The sequence below is a fragment of the Gekko japonicus genome, unplaced genomic scaffold (assembly GCF_001447785.1).
Source record: "Gekko japonicus isolate JY-2015 unplaced genomic scaffold, Gekko_japonicus_V1.1 scaffold103, whole genome shotgun sequence".
Lineage (NCBI taxonomy): Eukaryota > Metazoa > Chordata > Lepidosauria > Squamata > Gekkonidae > Gekko > Gekko japonicus.
This window is the reverse complement of record NW_015160210.1, coordinates 704,138-728,542: the sequence shown is the minus strand read 5'-3', so window position 1 is coordinate 728,542 and position 24,405 is coordinate 704,138. Positions and strand designations below refer to the sequence as shown.

At 46.9% G+C, this 24,405-nt stretch overlaps 1 protein-coding gene across 3 annotated transcripts in view; it reads left to right on the top strand.

Moving 5' to 3' along the window:
• Positions 1-2,664: 2,664 nt before the first annotated feature.
• Positions 2,665-24,405, top strand: part of EPN2 (epsin 2) — a 61,977-nt gene continuing 40,236 nt past the window's right edge. For all 3 annotated transcript variants that reach the window (XM_015409293.1, XM_015409286.1, XM_015409278.1), the window contains exon 1: positions 2,665-2,760. The gene's annotated coding sequence lies outside the window, so the exon portion shown is untranslated. The remainder of the gene's footprint in view (positions 2,761-24,405) is intronic.

Genomic DNA, 24,405 nt, shown 5'->3' with positions numbered 1-24,405 from the left:
AGGAAGTTCGCTCAGAGGAGCCCTGGCCTGGCTCGAAGCTTAACATGGGAGTCCTATGAGGTGATTCATGTAATCGTTTCAATACATTACAACACCAACCACTACAACATTGAGGAATGCCCCCTTTTGTTAAATATTATCTGCAAGTTGCAGGGCAACACAGCCAGAAAAACCCTCTCCCATATGACGCTGTTTGCATGGATTTTTCGGTTCCGGAGCTGGAAGTGCAACCCGCAATTCGGAGAGGTGGAGTCTGTCCCATCCCCTCGCCCTCTTATATTAAGAGATTAAATAGGGTGGAAAAGGAAGGAACCTGTCATCGTGTCATTCTTTGAGGGAGGGGTTAAGAAATGTGCTTTTCTGGGAACACGTGCAGCCATCAAAGGATTGCACTGAAAATCTGGCAGCTGTGCAGCGTTATTTCGGTATGAACGTGTTGATTTAAGAAAATGTAGACCAGAGTAAGTGTATAAGATTGTACTTCTGAGGTTTCAAAAAAGTCCTCATGCCAAGTGTCTCGTGGTGTGGTGTAGTGGTTACAGTGTAGGATTAGGATCTGAGAGAGGCAGGTTCAAATACCCACCTGTCCTGGAATCTTCCTTGGTGACCTTGAGCCAGTCACACTCTCTCCACTCCACTCTCTCGCAGGGTTGTCGTGAGGATAAAAAAGTGGGATTATATAAATGAAGTAAATAAATAAATAATCTATGGAGTGCCTTTCTCCCAACGGGAACAAACTGGCACTTGAAAGGGTTTTCCATAGTAATATTCGCAGAGAAGAAGAAGAGTTGGATTTATACCCTAACCTTCACCAAGAGTCTCAGAGCGGCTTACAATCTCCTTCCCTTCTTTCCTATTCCCACAACAGACACCCTGTGAGGTAGGTAGGTGGGACTGAGAGAGGTCCGAGACAACTGTTCTTGAGAGAACAGCTCTGAGAGAACTGTGACTGGCTCAAAGTCACCCAGCTGGCTCCATGTGGAGGATGAGGGGGCTGGAGAAGGTAGGGCCCCCATTATTTCAACTATTACTTCTTCAATTGATCACTTCCACCCCCATCAAAAAGAGGGGGGGTATATTTTTTTTACACGGCAGACCATAATACAAATAAGAACGACAAGCGGTTTGTGTGTGTGTGTGAGGGCCTTGGTTTTTAACTACGATGAGGGGGTTGGAGAAGGTGGGGGGCAGTGTTCCCTCTAAGCTGAGTTATTGTGAGCTAGCTCACAGTTTTGATGATGAGGGCATCAGAGAAGATGGGGAGGGGCATCATTTCCATTATTATTTCTTCATTCAATCTCTTCCACCCCCTTAAATTTTTTTTTTTTACAGGACAGAAAACCATTCAATTTTTTGACGATGATGAAGGTGAGGGTCCATTAACTTGACTGCTATGTCTTCCTTCGATCTCTTCCACCCCCCGTTATTCTGACTGCTATTTCTTCATTCGATCTCTTCCACCCCCTCAAAAAAAAATTCTTTACACAACCAAAAAACATTCAATTTTTGACGACAATGAAGGTGAGGGTCCCCCATTAATTTGACTGCTATTTCTTCCTTCGATCTCTTCCACCCCCTCAAAACATTTTTCTTTACACAACTGAAAACCATTCAATTTTTGATGACGATGAGGACTCAAAGAAGGTGGGAGTCCCCGTTATCCCAACTACTATTTCTTCCTTTGATCTCTTCTTCCACCCCTTCTTTTTACACGACCGAAAACCATTCAATTTTTTGACAATAATGAGGGCGTCAAAGAAGGTGGGGGTCCCCCATTATCTCAACTACTATTTCGTCATTCGATCTCTTCCACCTCCTCAAAAAAATTTTTTACATGGCAGAAAACAATTCAATTTTTGACGATGATGACGGTGTCAGAGAAGGTGCCCCCCCACTGCGACTATTCTTTCTTCCTTCAATCTCTTCCAACTCCTCAAATTTTTCTTACATGACAGAAAACCATTCAATTTTTGACGATGAGGAGGGCACCCCGGTTATTTTGACTATTTTTTCTTCATTGCGATCTCTTCCAACTCCTCAAATTTTTTTTTTACATGACAGAAAACCATCCATTTTTTGACGGTGAGGAGGGCACCCCCGTTTTTCGACTATTCTTTCTTCATTCGATCTCTTCCAACTCCTCAATTTTTTTTTTACATGACAGAAAACCATCCATTTTTTGACGATGAGGAGGGCGCCCCCCCCCCCCGGTTATCTCATTTCTTCTTCATTCGATCTCTTCCACACTCCTCAAAGTTTTTAACACACAATAGAAAACAATTCAATTTTTGAGGACGACGAGAAGGCCGGCGGCGATTCTCTCACGCCTCAGACCGCCTCCAAGAGCACGCATGAGGCGATGCCAGGCGCGCATGCGTGCGATGAGGCGGCAGACAGCGTTCCCGCGCTTTCCCCCCCTTTCTCCTCCTCCTACTCCCCCGCCCCCCTATGGGAACGACGAGGCTCCCTCAGCGAGAGTCTGAGGCGAAGGAAGGGGGTCGCCGCGCGCGTGCGCGAGCAAGCGAGCGATCGGGGGACGCAGACAGGATTCCATCTCGCTCTGCCTCGGACAGCACCGCGGGGGGAGAGAGGGCGAGGGAGCAGTGCGCCTGCGCCGATCCCGCCCCGCGCGCGCCCCCGGGCGTCCCCTTCCCCTTCCTCCCGTCAGCCGCCGCCATGTTGGCGGGCGGGAGGGCGGCGGGTGTCAGAGGCAGTCCTCGCAGGCCGGCGCCTCAGCCTCGGCCGCCGGAGCCGCAGCAGGTCGGTGTGTGTGTGTGTGGGGGGGGTTTTGTTTTTAGGGGGGCTGGTGGGGGAGACAGAGAGGGAGAAAGAAAACACCCCCTCCCCATGGAAGAAGCCCCCCTCCTCGGGGTTGAGGGAGGAGTTTGGGTGGGGGGGGCCCCTCTTCCCTCGCTGCTGCTCCTTGGAGGGGTTAGGCTGGGGTGGGGGGGTGGAGGGGGGGCTTGTCTGCTTCCAATGGAGAGGAGCAGTAAAAGGGGGCTTGGGTTTTTTTCTTTTCTGGGGTTCCAGATCCCCCCCCTTTTAAAACACGCCCCCTGTGCAAGGTTGCAACCTTAAGCTCCCAACCCCATTTTGCAAAATCTTCTTCTTCCTCCTCTTCTTCTTTTGCATAAAGGAGCTTTTTGCTTGCAAGATTTCCCCCCCCCCCAAGTGGGGAGATGAGATTTCTTTTGCTGTTGTGGGGTGCAGTGCAATGCAATGCACACGTTCGCCTTGCACGCGTTGGATAGGCTGGGGAATAGGGGTTTTTTTTATTATTGCACCGTGCTGGCAAGCGCTGGAAGGCAGATTGGCAGTTCCCCTAATGCATTTAATTCATTTTTTGGGGGTGGGGGGAACGACGGGACACCTTTGTTGTTGTTGCTGCCTTTAAAAAAACAACAACAACGTGCTTGTCGGCTGACACACACAAAAATTCGGATATCAACAAAAATGCTGATAGCTCCTCTACCTGTCATCTCATTATCGAGTGTGTGTGTATATGTATATATATATAACACAAGGTATGTATATATGCACACAAGATAACCACGTTTAAATGACACATTGTAAAACGTGTATATGAGCATAATAAAAAATGCGTATCTACGCACGCGTAAATGGGCATAATTATTATGGAGAATTTAAATCACACTGAGCAAAAGCTTATCTGCAGTAAAATGCCACATAAAGAAATGGGTGTGTATTAGCATAGTGTTTATAAGTCATATAAACTTAATCTGCGTGCATGAGAATGCTGTATGCAAAAATCACATGTATCACTCATGGAAAACAAGCACTCTGCATTAAAATGCCATCTGCAAAAAAATGCGTGTATCTTAACATAGGTTTTGTTTTGCATGATTTAAATTCTGTCTGCTCAAAAATGCCATATGCAGAAAAGCCGTATATCCGTATAGACATGGATATGCATATTGAGTGTGCAATTTAAATAATTTAGAAAATGCATTAACATGTCATATGCAAAAAACGTGTGTGTATATTCATTAGTATACACATGCATTGGTATAGGATTTAAATAATTTAGAACAAAAGATATGCAAACAACATGCCTTCTGTATCCACACGCTTCTGTATCCACACATATGCATAACTAGTCTCCAAATACAGATATAAACCAAAGATTACAAGGATACGTTGTGGGGTCCCTGAAATGGGGACAGAATATGGAAGGAGGTGAGGGAAATATATGGGCGGTGGCGCTTTGGGGGCCAGTGGGTTTTGGAGATGGGGTGGATGGAGTTAGGCATGAGGCAAGTGGGGTGGAATCCAGCAGCTTTCGGGGAAGTTTTATGGGGTGTGTGTGTGTGGACAGGACACTGGCTACTGATGTTGCTGTGCAGAAGAGGCTCAGGAGGAGCTAGACGTCTCTGGGGTTTAAGGACAAGCTCAGGATTTTTTCATGGAAAAGGATGGTTAGTGGGAAACTGGGCTGGAAATACACAAGGGTGTGGACTTGTGTGTGCAGATCTGGGCCTTCGGGTTGCACTTGAAATGTGATGAAGGGGGGTGGTGCTTGTGTGCAGGGGTGTTCTGTGGGCTTGGTTGAACACGCGGTGTGGGGAGGTTGTGTGCTTTGCAGAGTTGCTGGAGGGGAGTTGCCACGGTGGGGGCGTGTGATGCAGGCGGGGAAATTAACACCCTGCATTCCAACAGGCCTTTGTTCCGAATCTCCATGTCGGTGGTGGCCGATTTCTCAGATCCTGCAAAAGCTCTTGTGGCAGTGCCGGAACCGTTAATGGAGCCGAATATCCATTTCCCACATCTGTCTAGCCTAGATTTGATTAAAATTCTTCATTTTTATTTGCTACCATCTTACGTTGTAGTTCTGCATCCCTGCGCGGTTTATCATATCCCACCCTTTCCTTCCTCCACAGGCACCCGGTGACCCTGCGCTGAAATTTTGTCCACCTCTCCTTTTATATAGACATCTGCTTAGTTGGAGGGACTTCCGAACTTGTAATTTTCTTCTCTTGGGATCGTGGGGTTGGTGTGGGAATAGGGATAATGTTAAAAATAGGCGTCACCAGTGGTTGTGTTCCACAGGGAAGTAACTTTGTTGAAGAGAACAAAAACATTTTGCTAGCGCAGGTAGATTGGTTATAAGTGCTTCGTAACGGAACGGAAACCATACTGGCTTTTTTTTAGATGTGTCGGAAGGAATTATTGGCCATGAAGGTGATTCAGTTTCTGTGTCAACATCAACTATTGGTATGCCTGTTATAAAGCGGTCTGACATTTCTAGTACCATCAGCAATTCGACAGAATTGTAAACCTAAATTTCATTTTGATTTCTTTAAAACCAACCATATAAATGCGCATAAATCTGTGTGTTGTGTTCTCAATGACATGTTCTCTCTCTCTGGTTTCGAGTATATAATTTTGTGCCTCCTGACAGGCTTGCGGGTTTCTCAGAAGTAAAGTCCCACTGATACCCAGGGGATATATTCCCCGGTTATGGGATTAGTCAGGTTGTGCCTCCCGTAGTTACTTCAGTAGCCTGGGGCATGTGTGTCTTTTGCAGTTGTGGTTTGAACACAACAAATGAAATCCAGCCTCTGAACTTATAGACAAAAAACAAAACAGGGCTTTTGCTGTGTGCCATGTTGTGGTTAAGTGCACGGACTCTACTCTGGGAGAACCGGGTTTGATTCCCCACTTCTCCACTTGCACCTGGCTGGATGACCTTGAGCAAGCCATAGTTCTGTCAGAGCTGTTCTTGAAATAGTTGAAGGGCGGGGTATAAATCCAATCTCTTCTTCTTCTTACCCCGACAGACATGTTGGGGGTATGATATACCGGTCTGGTATTACAGTTTTGTGACTTTGGAAAAACCAGAGATTGTGAGACAGAGAGAAAAGTTCTTCCTGGATTGTTCTGGTTTCTCTTGAACTACGGCTATGTAATTGAATGATGGATGTTCTGTAATATCACCTCTTAACTAAACGAAATTCCTAACTGGAGTGGCAAAATTCTGCAGTGGAGTTCTTTACGTAGGGTTTCTCGGGTTACCTTAATTCCCTCTGATGTTAACAGATGTCTCATGTGTAATTTTTTGCACAGAACAGCCGCCGCTGGTGTTTGTCAAGGATTAGAAGTAAACCAGCTGAACTAGGCAGGCGGATCTTCAAGTACCAACTTGTAGACATGAATATTTTGAGGTGTGTGTTTGGCGCTTTTAAGAATACAGTAGAATTATTTTGTTTAGGGTATAAATAAACAGGGAGTCTGTGTGTGTGTGGTATAAATAAATTGGGACACTATGTGCTTGTGTGTGTGTGTGTGTGTGTGTTTGGGGATCATCTGTGCAACGCTGGAGAAGGAGGAGGAAGAAGAAGAGACGAAGAAGAGTTGGCTTTATACCCCGCCCTTCACTCAGAGTCTCAGAGCTGCTTACAATCTCCTTTCCCTTCCCCTCCCCACAACAGACACCTTGTGAGGTAAGTGGGGCTGAGAGAGATCTTTGAGACCTGCTCTTGAGAGAACAGCTCAGAACTGTGACTGACCCAAAGTCACCCAGCTGGCTGCATGTTGGAGGAGTGGGGGATCAAAATTAGAGTCTGCCGCTCTTAAGCACTACACCAAAATGGAAGTTTTCCCCAAGTCATGTTAGGCAGTCCTGAGACTAATCTCCTCTTTTGCTGCCCCTCTGTGGGGTTGGGGAAGCCCCCCGAATGCAGGCAGCATGGCAGTTACATTGATTTTTTGATTTATTTATAGGTCTGCTTGCTCCCTGGGCATTACGTTACAGCTTTTCTTTTTTCCTGCAAGCAAATCTTTCCTGTGTGCAAGTAGCAGGGTGTGTTATTCCTTCTGGTCAGCTCAGAATCCCCCCCTAAAACTGTTGGTGGTGGTAGACAATGGTGTCAAGTCACAGCCGACTTAGGGCAAACCCGCAGGGTTTTCAAGGCAAGAGAGGAGCAGAAGTGGTTTGCCGTGGCCTGCCTCTGCGCAGCAACCCTGGACTTCCTTGGTGGCCTCCAGTCTACGTACTAACCGGGGCTGACCCTGCTTGGCTTCTGAGAGCTGACGAGATGGGGCTACCCGGGGCCATCCAGGTCAGGTTCTCCATACCGTGTCTCTGAAGATACCGTTGAATGTGTTTTGCGGCTTCAGTCAAATGACTTCTCTTAGACTACTGGCTTCTGCTTGTGATGTTGTCGCCGCATGTATTTCGGACCGTCTTTGAGGAAATCCCGAGTTTTCCTGGACGCTTACCAGGCATTCCTCAGTCAGAAGACCACGAAGGGAAGACAACTTTCCTTGAAATACATAACACTGTCGGTGAACTACCGTTGTGGCCTGTAGCTGCTGGGAGTGTTGGATGTTCTCTGAAGCATCGGTCTTCCGCCTTCCTGGGACCCAAGCCCTGAAGTGGCTGCATGGAATCTCCTGAACACATGACAGGAAGTCGCATGACCTCACAGGCATGGGACGGAAAGGAAGAGCCAGTGTCTCCTAACTTGCTTGTGCTAATAGGGAATCCTTTCCCCCGTTGAGGGATCGTCCCATCAGTGTACACGCAAGGAGAAACAAGAGGCAGCATGCCTTTGCCAAAATTTTGAGGAAATCTGTCTCCCACATGTGCATGTGGGTACTAATAGTAGCACTTTCCCCCAAGAGCAACAAAAAAAGAACACCTTGTAGGGTCTCCATAACCCACCAGAGCCATGGGACTAATGGTTTCCATTCTTGGGTGGAAGTATGGGTTGTAGCCGCATTGCGGGTTTGCCCATACCTCCCCACACCCACTGCCTTGTGCCCCACAGAAGAAAGGTGGGGTAGCAGTGCTAACTAAGCCAGTGCATCGGCTGTGTGGGGCAGTAGTGAGGGTGAACCGGTCTGGTTTTGCCCTTTCTGGATGCGTGGTGCAACCTAAAATGCTCTCTGGAAACCTTCGTAAGGCATGAAAATGGAACCCTAGAGTTTTGCGTGTGTAGACTGTTGTCAAGTTGTCAAGTGTGAGAAACGTTCAGAGGCAGTTTGGCATTGCCTGCCTTTGCGTCACAACCCCGGACGTCCTTGGTGGTCTCCCATCCAAGTACTAACTAGGGCCGATCCTGCTTAGCTTCTGAGATCTCGTGGGACTGGGCTAGCCTGGGCCATCCAGGTCAGACCCTGATCTTAGGAAGTGTAAAAACAAAAGGTTTCCCTTGCTCGAAAGCCAGTCAAATATGACTCAAGGGGGCAGTGCTCATCTCCGTTTCCAAGCCGAAGAGCCAGCGCTGTCTGAAGACTTCTCCGTGGTCATGTGGTTGGCATGTCTAAATGCTGAGGTGCACGGAACGCTGTTACCTTCCCACCAAAACAGAACCTACTTATCTACTTGCAGTTTCTTGCTTTCGAACTGCTAGGTTGGCAGGAGCTGGGGCTCACTCCGTCACGTGGCACTCGGGTCTCAAACTGCTGAACTACCGACCTTCTGGTCTGCAGTTCAGCGTCTTAACCACTTGAGCCAGCACAGCCCCGCTTTCAGGGTAGTTTGCCTCGAAATGTCTTTGCAAGGCTTAGAAAGGTGCGCACCCATCTTCTAAGCTGGGGTACAACTGTCGGCTGAACAAACAGAAATACGGTGATCTTCTCCCTTGATTTCTACTTTGGTGCCAAACCCTGGGGTAAGCCCAGGAATCCAGTCAGCTTGTCTCCGATGTAGTCTGCTTTAGTGGTTCGAGTTCTTAACTTGCCTTTATAAAATATAAAGCGTTGTTGACACGTTTCGGCCACAAGCAGTCTCCGAAGAAACCGAGAAATGAAATACCTGTCTTTTTGGAAGCGCGACAACACGCATAAAACTTGTGGACAGCTTGGAAGCAGTTAATTCTGTCTTGAAACGCTTCTTGTGGCTTCTTCTTCCATAGAGTAATCAATCCCTGGCCGAGAAGAATGGTGATCGGTGGCGTCTTTGTGGAGAGGGACATAATGGTGCGCTGTTCTCTCGCATTCCAGTCCTAGACAGGCCTGCTTTTAAGTAAATCCCACAGAAATAACCAAGCCGTGAAAAGAAATGTGTGTTTTATGCTATCAGCCTTTGAAATAGAAGAAGAAGAAGAAGAAGAAGAAGAAGAAGAAGAGATTGGATTTATACCCCACCCTTCACTACCCAAAGGAGTCTCAGAGCGGCTTACAAACTCCTTTTTCAAGAACAGCTGTGCCAGAACTATGGCTTGCCCAAGGTCATCCAGCAAGTGCAAGTGGAGGAGTGGGGAGAAACCCAGTTCTCCCAGATTAGAGTCCGCGCCCTTAACCACTACACCAAACTAGTTCAATAGATTTCAGTGTCTGATCGTATCACAGGTTTCTGTAGCTCCTGTAATTGCTCATTGGAGTCACCTGATTTTAGAGTAACCTGGGTGGGTTCTTGGTCACGTTTGTGATATCCAGCAGGGGCCAGGGTTAATGAATTTTGCTGGCTGATTTTTCTTCTCTATTTACGCACGATTGGGATTCCCAGAAAGCAACCAGCTCTCCTAAGCACCGATTACCGAATTGTGAACTGTTAACCAGTTTTACTTCTCCTGATGCAAGTAGGCAAGAGTTTGCAACCAATCCCGCCATTTTAAGCGCTGCAGGTAGGACGATTCTTTGCTTCTCAGGGTGCCACAGAAGCACAGTTTGTAATTTTGAGAAACTAAGCATACAGAATTAATACCCTGAATGGTCTTTTTTCACTCAGAAGGAAGTTTTAAAGAGGTCACAGAATCTTGTGCATAGCTAAATCAGTTGTGTTGAATTTTTGTCCCTCTCGAACGCTCTCCGTGTGTAGGTATTTCATATCCGGTACATTCTGTTCGTAATAACCACTTGGAAGTAGGATATCTGTTCTAAAGCACTTGTTGAAAAAAAAGCACACCGTGGCCTTGTCAGGCTGTTAATGAGCATATTGCTAACGCCAGTTGAATTGAGGGTTTTTTAGAATAAGCAGATGGGGATCAGGAATAAAAAGAAAACGCTGGGTCGATCCTAAAGGAAATCAACCCTGACTGTTCCCTGGAAGGCAAGATACTGAAGCGGAAGCTCAAATACTTTGGTCTCCAAATGAGAAAGGGAGTCCTCACTGGAGAAGGCCCTGGTGCTGGGAAAGACTGAAGGTCAAAGAAGACGGGGACGGCAAAGGATGAGATGGTTAGACAGTGTTATCGATGCAGTGAACATGAAGTTGAACGGACTCCAGGGGAAGGTGGAGGACAGGAGGGCCTGGTGTGATGTGGTCCATGGGGTCGCAAAGAGTTGGACTCGACTGTGCGACTGAACAGCAGCAACAAATAATAGGTTAATAGCTAGATTTGAGTTCAGTAGCATTTTAGAGATCAACAAAGTTTTGGAATGAGAAGATTTTAGGGGTCAGAACTTCTACCTGACAATCATGTTGGTATCTCAAGGGCTACTGGATATAGATATTCTTACTGCAGACAAACATGGCGACCGTCTGAAATTATAGGTCAATAAGTGTCAAGCCTATATTCCTCCCCGGAGTCACGCAAATAATTAAAAAGTAATATTTTAGTAACCATAGTAATTTGACTTCTTTTTACATAAACCCTATGTCAACAGTTGGACATGAAGAGCCTCCAAACAGGCACCTTACAGCATTATTTAACATTTAGTGCTCCCTTTCCCATACATAGGGGACCGCAGTGGCTCAGAGGTTAAGACGCTGAGTTGCAGTCCGGAAGGTCGGTAGCTCGGCAGTTCGAGACCCGAGTGCCGCATGACAGAGTGAGCTCCTGTCTCTGGCCCCAGCTCCTGCCAACCTAGGAGTTCGAAAGCAAGAAATTGCAAGTAGGTAAATAGGTACTGCTTCGGTAGGAAGGTAACAGCGTTCCATGCGCCTTGGTGTTTAGTCGTGCCGGCCACATGACCATGGAGAAGTCTTCGGACAGTGCTGGTTCTTCAGCTTGGAAACAGAGGTGAGCACCGCCCCCTAGAGTTGGATTCAACTGGCTTTCGAGCAAGGGAAACCTTTACCTTCACCTTTTACTTCCCATACATAGGCGAAAGTTCAGTCCTGTTTCTCATTGAGTCTTTGAGACGGGGCCGGGCTCTTCCAACACTTGCCTGCACGTTTTGCCACTTGATCGGGACCTTGTCTCAGTCTCTCCAGGTGTGTCTGTTTGTTGGCTCTCCTCTCCAGTCCGTCCTTCTTCTGCAGGTTTCGTGGATGATACCCTGAGCTGCTTTCCCTCCCTGTTTAAATCACCCTCTTGGTTATCCAGACCACTCATTAACAGCAGAGACCCGGTCTTTCTGTCACACCCTAAATCTTAAAACTTGCGCACCTCTGTAACTTCAGCTCACATGCTGTGTGTTGGAATGTGCGAAGGTTAAAAGCGTTAGACTAGTCTCTGAGAAACCTAGGCTCAAATCGTGCCATGGATGCTCACTGGGTGACCTTGGTTTGTACTGTTCTGTGGGTCGTTGTCCCCCCAGTTTTGTTTTGGTAGAAGGTTATTTTCAGGAGGAGAGGATGGCTGAGAACCTGCAGCTCATTGCATTGTGAAAGAGTAAAGGGACAGAGCAGCACCAAATTGATGAGCCTTATTATTATTTGGAGATGCCGAGGGTGTGCAACACAAACCCGCTTTTCTTTTGGGGCCTGCCTACCTGGCTGTTCATTTTTTTACCCACATGCAGCAATGCTCCCTCTAAGCTGTGGAGTCCTGTGAGCAAAAATGCTACTTTGTGAGCTACTGGCATTAAAGTCGGGAGCGAGCGATTTGGTTACCGCATAAATTAGTTTGCTCTGGAGCCCTCCTTCCTGAGCGAAGGCAAAAATGTGTCAGCCGGGGGCTAAAAAACTGTGAGCTAGCTCACTCCAACTCAGCTTAGAGGGAACACTGACGTGCAGTGTTGCCGTGTCTTCCCGTCCTCCGTTCTTTGTGTCACGAGGTCTTGACGTTAACGTGTCGGTAGCCCTTGTGCCTTATCTTGGGAGTTTCCAGTCTTAATTGAATGAATGGTGTTGAAATATCGAAGGTGACTTTCAACAGAAGAGCGTTTCTGCTTTTCTAAAGAGCTTATCCTTAAACAGATGGCAGAGGAGGCCTTGGTGGAGCGCAGCTAGGGAGTAAGACTTAAGGCAATTTAAAATGATGAACAGCAAGAATTCTGGTCCCTCCGTGGCAACTGCTGCTTTTGAGTAATATTTAAAAAAGTACAGTAAGGAAATTTTTCATGCCAGAGGCTTTTAACCCACTGTGTTAATTTACTTCATTTAAGCCCGGACTTTCTCCCCCGAGGGGCTGCGGTGGCTCAGAGGTTAAGACACTGAACTGCAGACCGGAAGGTCGGTAGTTCAGCAATTCGAGACCTGAATGCCGCATGACGGAGTGAGCTCCCGTCTCTGGCCCCAGCTCCTGCCAGCCTAGCAGTTCGAAAGCAAGAAACTGTGAGTAGATGAATAGGTGTCGCTTTGGTGGGGAGGTAACAGCGTTCCTTGTGCCTTGGTGTCTAATCATGCCAGCCACATGACCACGGAGAAGTCTTCGGACAGCGCTGGCTCTTTGGCATGGAAACGGAGAGGAGCATCTCATCTCTAGAGTTAGATTCGACTGGCTTTCGAGCAAGGGAAACCTTTACCTTTACCTTTCTCCCCTTGCCCCATCTAATGAGCATTGCCGCGGTCTACTTTATAAGATCCCTCCCCATTTTGAACATTACGACATGGTGGCATAGAAGAAGCGTTTCCACTTGCCTGTTCCAAGTGCTCCCCCTTTTTGAGCTATGATTGAACTTGAATGCATGAAGCTGCCGTTTTGCTGAACCAGACCATTGGTCCGTCAAGGTCAATACTGTCTACTCAGACAGGCAGCAGCTCTCCAGGGTCTCAGGCGGAGGTCTTTCACATTGCCTACTACCGTGTCCTTTTAATTGGAGTTGGCGGGGATTGTACTGAAGAAGGCCAACGCTATGCTGGGGGTTATTAGGAAGGGAATTGAAAACAAACCAGCCAGTATCGTAATACCCCTGTATAAATCAATGGTGCGACCTCATTTGGAGTACTGTGTACAGTTCTGGTCACCACACCTCAAAAAGGATATTATAGCTTTGGGAAAAGTGCAGAAAAGGGCAACTAGAAGGATAAAAGGGTTGGAACGCTTCCCCTAGGAAGACAGGTTAAAGCACTTGGGGCTCTTTAGCTTGGAGAAACGATGGCTGACTCGGGGTGACATGATTGAGGTTTATAAGATGATGCATGGGATAGAGCAGGTAGGGCAATTTGGGAAAGAGGTACTTTTCTCCCTTTCTCACAACACAAGAACTGGTGGGCACTCAATGAAATTGCTGAGCCGTCAGGCTAGAATGGTTAAAAGGAAGTCCTTCTTCACCCAAAGAGTAATTAACACATGGAATTTACGGCCACAGGAGGTGGCAGCTTCTACAAGCATGGACGGCTTCAAGAGGGAATTGGATAAGCATTTGGAGCAGAGGTCCATCAGTGGCTCTTAGCCACAAGGTATAGACAGGAACTCTCCGTCTGGGGCAAGTGAAGCTCGGTATTCTTGTTGCTGGGGGGGGCAACAGTGGGAGGGCTCCTAGTGTCCTGGCCCCACTGGTGGACCTCCTGATGGCACCTGGTATTTTTGGGCACTTTGTGACACAGAGTGCTGGACTGGAGGGGCCATTGGCCTGATCCAAAACTGGCTTGTCTTATGTTCCTATTGAACCTGGGACCTTCTGCATGCCAAGCAGATGCTCCGCCACTGAGCCACGGCTCCTGAATGTAGTGTCCTCATGAAACCATAGCCTGTGGGACAGGAGTCAATGCGGAAAGATGTGCTTGTTGTCTGTCTTTGATTTCCTCCATCCTTTACTACCCCTTTCTTGGATTTCCGGTGAAGCTGAGAAGATGTCAACTTCCCTCAAAGCTGCGTCTGTGTTTTTTAAAAGTCAAAATATTATTGTCCCGATAGATGTCTGAAAAAATATCATTGTGCCGATAGATGTCCATTTAAAGGGAGGAAATATTGAGTTCAATGGTGTCGCCTTTTGCTTCCTTTGTCAGTCTCACTGAAAACTGTGGGTTGTCTGATAGGATAATGGAGGAAATGGTTATCTCACAAATGTCCCTGCAGTCATGGAAAGGACGATTTGGGTCAGGAAGCTCTGAGTCATGGCTACGGAATAGAGACCAAAGAGAGAAACGTCCATACAAGAAAGAGACGTTAAGATGTGTGCGGGGGGGGGGAGGATTCCTAAATATGTATGGTGGGGAGGGCGGGGTAGAAATCAAATAAATGAAGAAGAAAAATGGTCAGGTTGGGGGAGCAGAAATGCAGTTCAGGCCTTATCGAGCCACAGGTGACCAGTGTTCCCTCTAAGCGCAGTCAGAGTGAGCTAGCTCACAGTTTTTTTACCCTCCGGCTCACACATTTTCGTCTTAGCTCAGGAAGGATGGCTCCAGTCCAGAGCAAAGAAATCTGTGCAGTAGCCCGATCACCTGCCTGCTCACAACTTTAGTGCTGGTAGCTCACAAAGTAGAATTTCTGCTCACAGGGCTCCACAGCTTAGAGGGAACATTGGTGACCCACAGTGTCTGAATTGTGGCTGCCAGTCTGTTGCCATCGCTTGATTTTTAATCTAAAACCCTGATGCTTGCAGTTTTAAAACTGCCTTTTGGTCTTTTATGTACACACCCATAAAGGGCGGAATAGTTCAGAAGCACATTAACCAGGGCATTTGAAATTGTTCCTCCTCTCCCTCCTCCTCCTTTCCCTCTCCCTCTCCTCTCGGTTTTGAAATTACGGTATATTCATTTGGTTTTTTTTGTTTTATGTCCCAGGGCTTTAGAAAAACAAAATGGTTCGTAATGCTTGAGTGCTCCTGTAGTCCAATTTTCCAAAGATAAATGGGAAATAATGGTAATGCTCCTTTTCATTCTAGAAAATGCAGTATAAATGATGAAGGAATAAAGCTAAGTAGTTTTCGGGGCCGAGGGTATTGTCGAATTTGAAAACGCTTTTTAAAAGGGTCGTTTTTTTCAGTGGAAGCATCGTTCCTGGTAGTGGAATCCCAAAGGTGGAAGGGTTGTTGTTGTTTTTTTTAAAACGTTTTAATAAATTTAGATTAATCTCTCTGGGCTTTGGCTGTTCTAGACACAGCAGTCTGGCCTGTCTGTTGCAATAAGAGCCTTTATAAATTCGGTTACGATAAAATTGCGGATCTGAAATGCTGGAATACATCTTTCTGGAGACGGCTTATAGGGGGTGATGTTTGGAAAAGCAAAAGACAGGAAATGCCTTCTGGAAACAAGATTCCCTGCTCTCCATACCCTTTAAGGTCAAGCGAATATCCGCCCATGAAATACTCCAGCGAACTGTTCTCAGTGAAAGGAGGGGGTAAAAACTGGGTGTATGTCGCGGGGACGGGATGAGAAATCATGATGAATTAGTGTATCTTCAGAAGTGAATTGATGCTATCGAGCTTTAGCATACGGACAGTCCACTTGTGGAGTGGGCGTGTTGGGCGATAGGAGGAAGAGAGCTCATGGCAGTTGTTAGCAGGCCTGAGAGGCTCCTGTTTTGATCGAAGGACCCCCTATTTTGATTTAATTTTTTTTTGCACACCCACAACTGTTCTGGATGGCTCCAGTTAGACCTGTTGAGGTTATTTTAAGTCTTTATATCTGGTCTGAGTGAGTTTTCAGTTTTCAGTTGGTTGCAAGTCTGTTAATACAGGGACCGATTTATTTGTTTTATACTGATTTATAGTATTGTGTTTTCGCACCTGTGTTTTATTGTACTTTAACTTTTTGTACGCCGCCTTGAGCCTGCCTGTGCAGGCAATGTGCGGGATATAAATCGAAATTAATAAATTAAATAAATTTAAGTAGTTTCCCCAGAGTCAAAGCGGAAAGGCCACTGCTCAGTGGCAGATCTTCTTGTTGGCATGCCAAAGGTCCAAGGTTCAATCCCTAGCATCTCCCAGTTAAAAGGATCAGGTAGTAGGTGATGTTTAAGACCTCTGCCTGAGACCTCGTAGAGCTGCCGCTGATCTGAGCAGATGTCACTCACCTTGATGGACCAATGGTCTGATTCAGTATAAGGCATTTTCATGTGTCACAAGTACATGTAAATACTCCAGGAGTTCTCTGTGGTTCTTTGGTGTAGTGGTTAAGTGCGCGGACTCTAATCTGGGAGAACTGGGTTTGATTCCCCACTCCTTCACTTGCAGCTGCTGGGTGACCTTGGGCAAGCCATAGTTCTTTCAGAGCTGTTCTTGAAAGAGCAGTTTCTGTCAGTGCTCTCTCAGCCCCATCTCCTTCACATGGTGTCTGTTGTGGGGAGGGGAAGGAAAAGGCGTTTGTAAGCCTTTCTGAGACACCGAGGGAAGGGCGGGGTATAAATCCAATCTCCTCCTCCTCCATCATTATCATCCCTGAGGCCTCCAGGGAATCTCTGATATTCCAGTCACTTTCATATATAAAAATTGTGGTTTTTTATTAACCTAATTGTTTATTTTTTTAAAAAATGGCAAATCAGAACTTTCACCAGTGGACATCTTTGAAGTGTATTTCCATCTCTGGAGATTCAGTTGTGGATGACGTAGTTCTGATCACCCAGGTACCGTCCGCATCCTGTAATGACCTCAAGTGTTGCTGGCATTGAATACACTTTTTTCCCCTTTATGCTGTTAAACTAAGAGAGTAAAGGTCCAGAGAAGAAGAGGAAGAAGAGATTGGATTTATACCCCACCTTTCACTCGGAGTCTCAGAGTGGCTTACAAATTCCTTTCCCTTCCCCTCCCCACAACAGACACCCTGTGAAGTAGGTGGGGCTGAGAAAGCTTTTTCAAGGTCTGTTCTTTCCAGAACAGCTCTGACAGAACTATGGCTTGCCCAAGGTCATCCAGCAGATGTGAGTGGAGGAGTGGGAAATCAAACCCAGTCCTCCCAGATTAGAGTCCGCGCACTTACTGCACTTACTGGAGAGTCCTTACTGGTGGCTCTTGTGTGTATATGTGCGTCTTGTCTTTTCTGTTTCCGTACATTTGATAACAAACCCATGTTGTGTAGTCCAGTGATGTCACTTGATTAAATGGGCGGGGTGACTGAGGCTGGATAGCTGCTCCACTCGTTTACAACATTTCGGCTTTCTTCTTGCTGTTTATATGGTAGTGAAGAAAGTTATGGGGTGGGTTTGTTTGTTTGGAATTCCTTCTTGTTGACGGTACGCTCTGGCTCCTCTTGAATCCCGTTTCCTATCTTCCTTCTTTGTTCTGCTGGATTATTGCTACTGTTATTGTTATGAGGTTTTTTTAAATGCTTTCTTACTCTGTCACTCTTGAGGGTCCATGGTGAAACCGCAAAGCCCTGGCCACTGTTATTTTCAAGGATCTGACCACTATTAGTGCATGAGAATTCTAACTATGCATTGCTATAACAGGGGCTGCGAAGGCTGAGTGGTTAAGACGTTGAGCTGCAGACCGGAAGGTCAGCAGCTCGGCAGTTCGAGACCCTAGCGCCGCGTGAGGGAGTGAACTCCCGTCTCTGGCCCCAGCTCTTGCCAACCTAGCAGTTCGAAAGCAAGAAACTGCAAGTGGATAAATAGGTCCCGCTTCAGTGGGAAGGTAACAGCGTTCTGTGCACCTCGGCATTTAGTCATGCCAGCCACATGACCATGGAAGCATCTTCGGACAGCGCAGGCTCTTCAGCTTGGAAACGGAGATGAGCACCTCCCCCTAGAGTGGGATTCGACAGGCTTTTGAGCAAGGGAAACCTTTACCTTTTTATTGCTATAACACTTCATTAGTGTAGGAAGCACTTCATGTCGACCTTTTCTGCACACTCGACTTACTCCTGTTTTTCTTGGCAATCGATCCACAAGAATTGGAATCAGTTTGGGCAGGATCTACAAACACTGGAATCGGTTTCGGCAGGGTTCTTCCGCAGGTCTGCCCTCCCTGCGCTTTTTCACAGATGTTGAGTCAGTATCCCCACCCCCCGTGCCTTAAATAATGACGATTTTCAAAGGTGGGTGCTGTTTCAAAGGTGGGTGTCCCGGCACATCCCTTCTTTTTTAAAAAAGGCCCTAAAATATTGATATAGTGTTGTAATGAAAGTTTAAGCAGGTTCTCTGAATGTCGAGCGTGCATTTTCCCCTCAAAAAAGGTATGTCTCCGTCCCCTCCCGTGTGGAGATATAAGGGGAAAGGCTTATCTCTGTGAGGTGAAGACTGGAGACTTACCTCATTTTTTAATGAAAGCTGGGAAGTCAGAGAACCTGCTTAAACTATCATCACAACCAGGGCTATTTTTGGGCAGGAACGCACAGGAACGGAGTTCCGGTTGGCTTCAGAGTTGGCCACGCCCACTACAGCCAAAACCTCTGTGTGCCTGGCTACAGAGGGAAGGCCGGGAGAGTGACCCCCCCCCCCGCAACTCCGAGGGGGGGGGACCGCCCCCCCCCGGAAGGATCGGGGAGGCATTTAAATGCCTCCCCGTGTCTTCCCTGACCTGTCTGAGGGCTGGCTTTAAACTGCCTTCCCTTCAACAGGGGGCTTGCCTGGGCTCCCTGCAGCCGTGGGGCGCCCAGGAAAGCCAAGGGAAGGCATCGGGGTGTGGCCTAATATGCTAATGAGCTGCATGGTCAGGGGTGTGACCTAATATGCTAAAATGAGTTTCAGCTGTTGGGTGTGGCCTATTATGCTAATGAGTTCCTGCTGGGCTTTTTCTACAAAAAAAAAAGCCCTGATCACAACACTGTATTGATATTTTAGGGCTTTTGTAAAAAGGAAGAACACATCCACTTGTCGTGTGGTTTGTGGTCGGACAATCATGACAATCCAGTCATGGAGGTGAGTGGGACAGAAGAAACTGATGGAGACATTACCCATGACGAAAAAAGCTGACTTAAAATCAGCTTCCAGAAAAAGATTGGGGTAAACGTTGATTCAGAAGAACCGGAAACTGGGGAATAAGGAGAGAGACACGCCACCCAACCAAACTAAAGGCTAAAAAAAAAAATGCATGTGGAAATTGGGGGATAAACCAAAGCAGCCTGGAGCCAGAACAGATGTGGAAATAACATGCAGAAAAGCACTTCTATCAGGAATTCCTGCGATAGAGATCAGTGCATTTCCCCCCATCGTCTCCATTGTGGCAAATATACTATCAGAAAGAATGTATTTCAAATGAATAAGTAAAAGGGACTAGATAGAAGTTTTGAGCACTCGCCGTGGCGATCTGTGGCACAGTCAGGTTTCCACCGCCCACGAATACTTTCCCTAGCGTTATTAAATAATACTCGGGGTGAAAAGTAAACGACGAATATGCTTTTCTCTTGGAGACTTTCATTTCTTGGGATAGTCTGTTTCCCCCAGTATAGAAGAAGAGATTGGATTTATACCCCGCGCTTCACTACCCAAAGCTGTCTCAGAGCGGCTGACAAACTCCTTCCCCTTCCCCTCCCCACAACAGACACCCTGTGAGGTAGGTGGGGCTGAGAGAGCTCTTGACAGAAACTGCTCTTTTTTCAAGAACAGCTCTTATCAGAACTACGGCTTGCCCAAGGTCATCCAGCCAGGTGCAAGTGGAGGAGTGGGGAATCAAACCCGGTTCTTCCAGATTAGAGTCCGCGCACTTAACCACTACACCAAGCTGGCTCTCACAGTCAGGTGTGGTCCTTGAGTTATGAAACTGGAAATGGAGAGCTTCTGTAATTTTCAGGTTTGTCATCTTTTCATAGGGCTTGCACCCTCGCGGTCATCAAATGTCGAGTTTTGACAGGAGTGGATCGCCTGTCGCCCAACTAAATTTCACCCGGCTTCTCAAATCTCATTTGACCCCCATCTCTTAATAGCTTCATGTTTAGTCTGTGGGGAATAAATAATAGATCATTATTGTATGGCACGATGTGTAGAATAGCCAGGAGATCCTAAGATTGTCTGGCAGCCAGAAGTTCTAGCTCTTTTAGAGTTGTGCACCAGTATGTGGCGAGCGAGGCTCATTTTAAGGCAAGAGAAGTTTCAGAGATGGTTTGCCATTGCCTGCCACGGTGTCATGACCAGTGTTCCCTCTAAGCTGAGTTAGTGTGAGCTAGCTCATAGTTTTTTAGCCTCCAGCTCACAGATTTTTGTCTTAGCTCAGGAAGGAGGGCTTCAGAGCAAACTAATTCATGCAGCAGCCAAATCGCTTGCTCACAACTTTAATGCCAGGAGCTCACCAAGAAGAATTTTTGCTCACAGGACTCCACAGCTTAGAGGGAGCCTTGGTCATGACCAATGTTCCCTCTAAGCTGTGGAGCCCTGTGAGCAAAAATTCTACTTTGTGAGCTCCTGGCATTAAAGTTGTGAGCGAGCAGTTTGGCTGCTGCATAAATGAGTCTGCTCTGGAGCCCTCCTTCCTGAGCGAAGACGAAAATGGGTGATCCGGAGGCTAAAGAACTGTGAGCCAGCTCACACTAACTCAGCTTAGAGGGAACACTGGTCATGACCCTGGTATTCCTTGGAGGTCGTTGCCCTTCCAAATACTAGCGAAGGCCCGACCCTGCTTAGCTTCCAAGATCTGATAGGATTGGCTAGCCTGGTCTATCCAGGTCAGGGCAACTCTGTGTTTGTGTGGCAACTATGGTGTAGTGCATGTTTGTGTGGGGCAGTCCTGATGCTCTGTGACATTCTGTTGACATGAATCGCTTTTTCTTCTCCTGCACCGTGATGTACGAGGTCAGATATTTATTTATTTATTTAATTGAATTTCTAGCCCACCCTTGCAAGGCTCAGGGTGGGTTACACTAATACGCAAACCAACCACAATATAACGATATAATACAAACATAATAGATTACAATAAAGCAATCAGCAATATCCATACATTATTAAAAATCCAGCTATAAAATCATTTCATTTCATTTGTGATGCCAATACAGCTATTTCCGAGGCTGCTCCATACGTGTGTGTGTAACAGATGGTAGACCAGTGTTGTGGGCGGCGGTCAGATGACATCCTATAAAATTAAGATGTTCTGGAAACACCAGTACTGATTGAGCTCCACCACCTCAACCTTAGGCCTGGCGGAACATCTCCATTTTACAGGCCCCGTGATACTGTAATAAGTCCCGCAGGGCCCGGATCTCACCTGGGAGAGCATTCCACCGGGCTGGTGCCAGGGCCGAGAAAAGCCCTGAACCTCCTTTGGGCTGGGGACCACCAGTAGATGTCAATCCATCTAACGTAATGCTCTTTGAGGGGCATACTGAGAGAAGACGGTCCTGAAGGTATGGTAGTCCCAGACTGCTTAGGGTTTTGACTGTCAAGACCAGATACCTTGAACTCAACTGGGAGCCAGTGCACCTGGTGGCGCACTGGTCATATATGTGCTCTTAATGGTATTCCTCTGAGAACGTGCACCGCTGCATTCTGGACTGGCTGCAATTTCTGGGTCAGTCTCAAGGGTAGCCCTGCATAGAGCGCACTACGGTAATCCAGTCTGGAGGTGACTATTGCATGGATCACTGTGGCTAAGTCACGGGCGGGACAGGTAGGGAGCCAAATGACATGAGAGAATCTGGTATTTTTGGCCAGTGTGACAGCGTGTTGGACCGGATGGGCCATTGGCCTGATCCAGCATTGGCTTCTCTTGTGTTCTTATGCTCTTAGTGAAATATGTCTACCATATATGAGTTTACGAGCATTATACCTAGCTTTGCGGCCAGCGTGGTGTAGTGGTTAAAGCGTTGGAGTAGCATCAAGGAAACTCAGGTTTGAATCCCCGCTTGTGCCGTGGAAGCTCGCTGGGTGACCTTGGGCGAGTCACACGCTGTCAGCCTAACCTACCTCACAGGGTTGTTATGAGGATAAAATGGAGGAGAGGAGAAGGATGTAAGCGGCTTTGGTTCCCCACTAGGATATAAATACAGTAAATAAATACTCTATACCCCCCACCCCTACCCCGGTCGTGGTGCTGTGAAGTACAGTTGTTCTTTCCCCCTGCTTGGCTTTGGAAACAAGTCTTTGGATTTCTTTTTTTCTTTTTAAAGCACATGTTCTTAAGAAATGCTGCTGGTACATAAAGCGACTTGCTCTTTCATCCGAATATTTGACTTCTCGTTGCGTGGGAATGCAAGTATTAATGAAAGCCATCTTGCTTCCCCACAAAACAGCGTGGGGAGGGGACATTTTGGAGCAGGGATGCCGTACAGAATTACTGATTTCCCCACGCTGCTTGGCAGCAACGACGTTTGTGTGCGTTTAGACCCGAAGGCTGCAGTCCTTCGTACAACTTAGTCCCAAGCGTGTCCCGTTGGAATCAGTTTCAAGAGGGTAGCCAACGTTGTTGGTCTGCAGTAGGAGAGCTGGATTCGAGTCCAGAAGCACCTTAAAGGTAAAGGTTCCCTTGCTCGAAAGCCAGTCGAATCCGACTCTAGGGTTGCGGTGCTCATCTCTGTTTCAAAGCCGAAGAGCCAGCGCTGTCCGAAGACGTTTCCGTGGTCATGTGGCTGGCATGACTGAACACCGAGGCGCACAGAACGCTGTTACCTTCCCACCGAAGTGGTACCTATTTATCTACTTGCAATTTCTTGCTTCCGAACTGCTAGGTTGGCAGGAGCTGGAACTAGAGACAGGAGCTCACTCCATCATGCGGCACCCGGGTCTCGAACTGCTGAACTACCGACCTTCCACAGCCTGCAGTTCAGATCTTCGGGAAATGCGATTTCGAGAGTCAATGCCCCCTTCGTCAGGTACTAGGTTTGAGTCCAGCGGCACCTTGGAGATCGACAAGATTTTCAGGATATGAGTTTTCGAGAGTCAGAGCTCTCTTTGTTGGATACTAGATTTGAGTCCAGTAGCGCCTTAGAGTTTGTAACGTACTACTGAACTGGAATCCAGCTGGTGAAACCAGTGGGGCTTAATGCTGAGCGAGCGTAGATAGGACCAGTCTCTGTATGCTGCCTTGTATGGGAGCCAGTTTGGTGTAGTGGTAAGAAGAAGAAGGGATTGGATTTATACCCCGCACTTCACTACCCGAAGGAGTCTCAGAGCGACTTACAAACGCCTTTTCCTTTCCCACAACAGGCACCCTGTGAGGTAGGCGGGGGTGAGAGAGCTCTGCCAGAAACTGCTCTTTTTCAAGAACAGCCCTGAAAGAACTTGTGACTGACCCAAGGTCACACCAGCAGCTGCATGTGGAGGAGTGGGGAATCAAACCCGGTTCTCCCAGATTAGAGTCCACATACTTAACCTGGCTCTCAGACTCTCTGGAGCACAGACTCTAATTGGGAGAGCCGGGTTTGATTCCCCACTCCTCCACATGCAGCTGCTGGTGTGACCTTGGGTCAGTCACAAGTTCTTTCAGGGCTGTTCTCTCAAGAGCAGTTCTCAAAAGAGCTCTCTCAGCCCTCACAGGGTTTGTGTTGTGGGGGAGGGGAAGGGAAAGGAATTTTAAGCCTCTCCGAGACTCCTTCAGGTAGTGAAGGACAGGGTATAAACCCATTCTCCTCCTCTTCCTGCATTGGAAGTCATAACCGTGTCAAGGTGTCCATAGCAATATTTCGTACAAGCAATAAAGAGATTTAAAAACCAAGTCGTATGTATTATTAATGGGAATCAAAAATAATCTGACATGTTAGCAATTGGAATACAATCAATAAGGGGAAAACACATAATATATTTGTCCCTTATTGATAGTATTTCAATTGCTGATGTGTTTCTGATTCCCATTAATAATATATACAACTTGGTTTTTAAATCTCTTTATTGTTTGCATGAGATATTGGTATGGACACCTTGACGCGGTTATTTCATGATTTGCGGTTGCCGCTGTATTTCTCACTCTGTTTTGGTTAAACTGGAGATCAAGTATTTTTCACGTAGGTATTATGTTGTATGCTGCCTTCAGTTCTGCAAGGGAGAAAGGGGTCTAATAAATATTTCAAATAGATAAAGGCAAGAAATACGTAATACTCATACCGCTGCCTGGTTTCCTTGTTGGTGCATGGATGTTTTCTGCTCTTTCCCTTTGTTTCAGTGACTTTCATTTGTTGTCGACTCTTTTGACTTTTTGTATTTAACTACCTCTTATTATCTGGCGAAATGAGGACTTTCTCATAGCCCAGTTGAGTATAAGGGTTGCTTCCATCTTTCATGGCGCAACTGAAGTATGTGTATGTTTCAAAGCCGACCTTTTAGGAACTAGTGTGGAGGATGTTCTAAAGTGATATTTCAGAGGCTAGCTGTGTTGGTCTTTAGACTTCAGTCCAGAGCATCTTATGGACCAGCAAGAGATTCAGGTTATGGGGTTTCTAGAGTCAGACGTGAGTAGAAATTGAGATCTCCGAGTCTTTTTATCCTAGCTAGAAAGTGTGAGAGGTGTTGTAAAGGATGGAAAAGTGCAATGCATATTGCAGAGTGAGAGCCAGTTTGGTGTCGTGGTTAAGTGCGCGGACTCTAATCT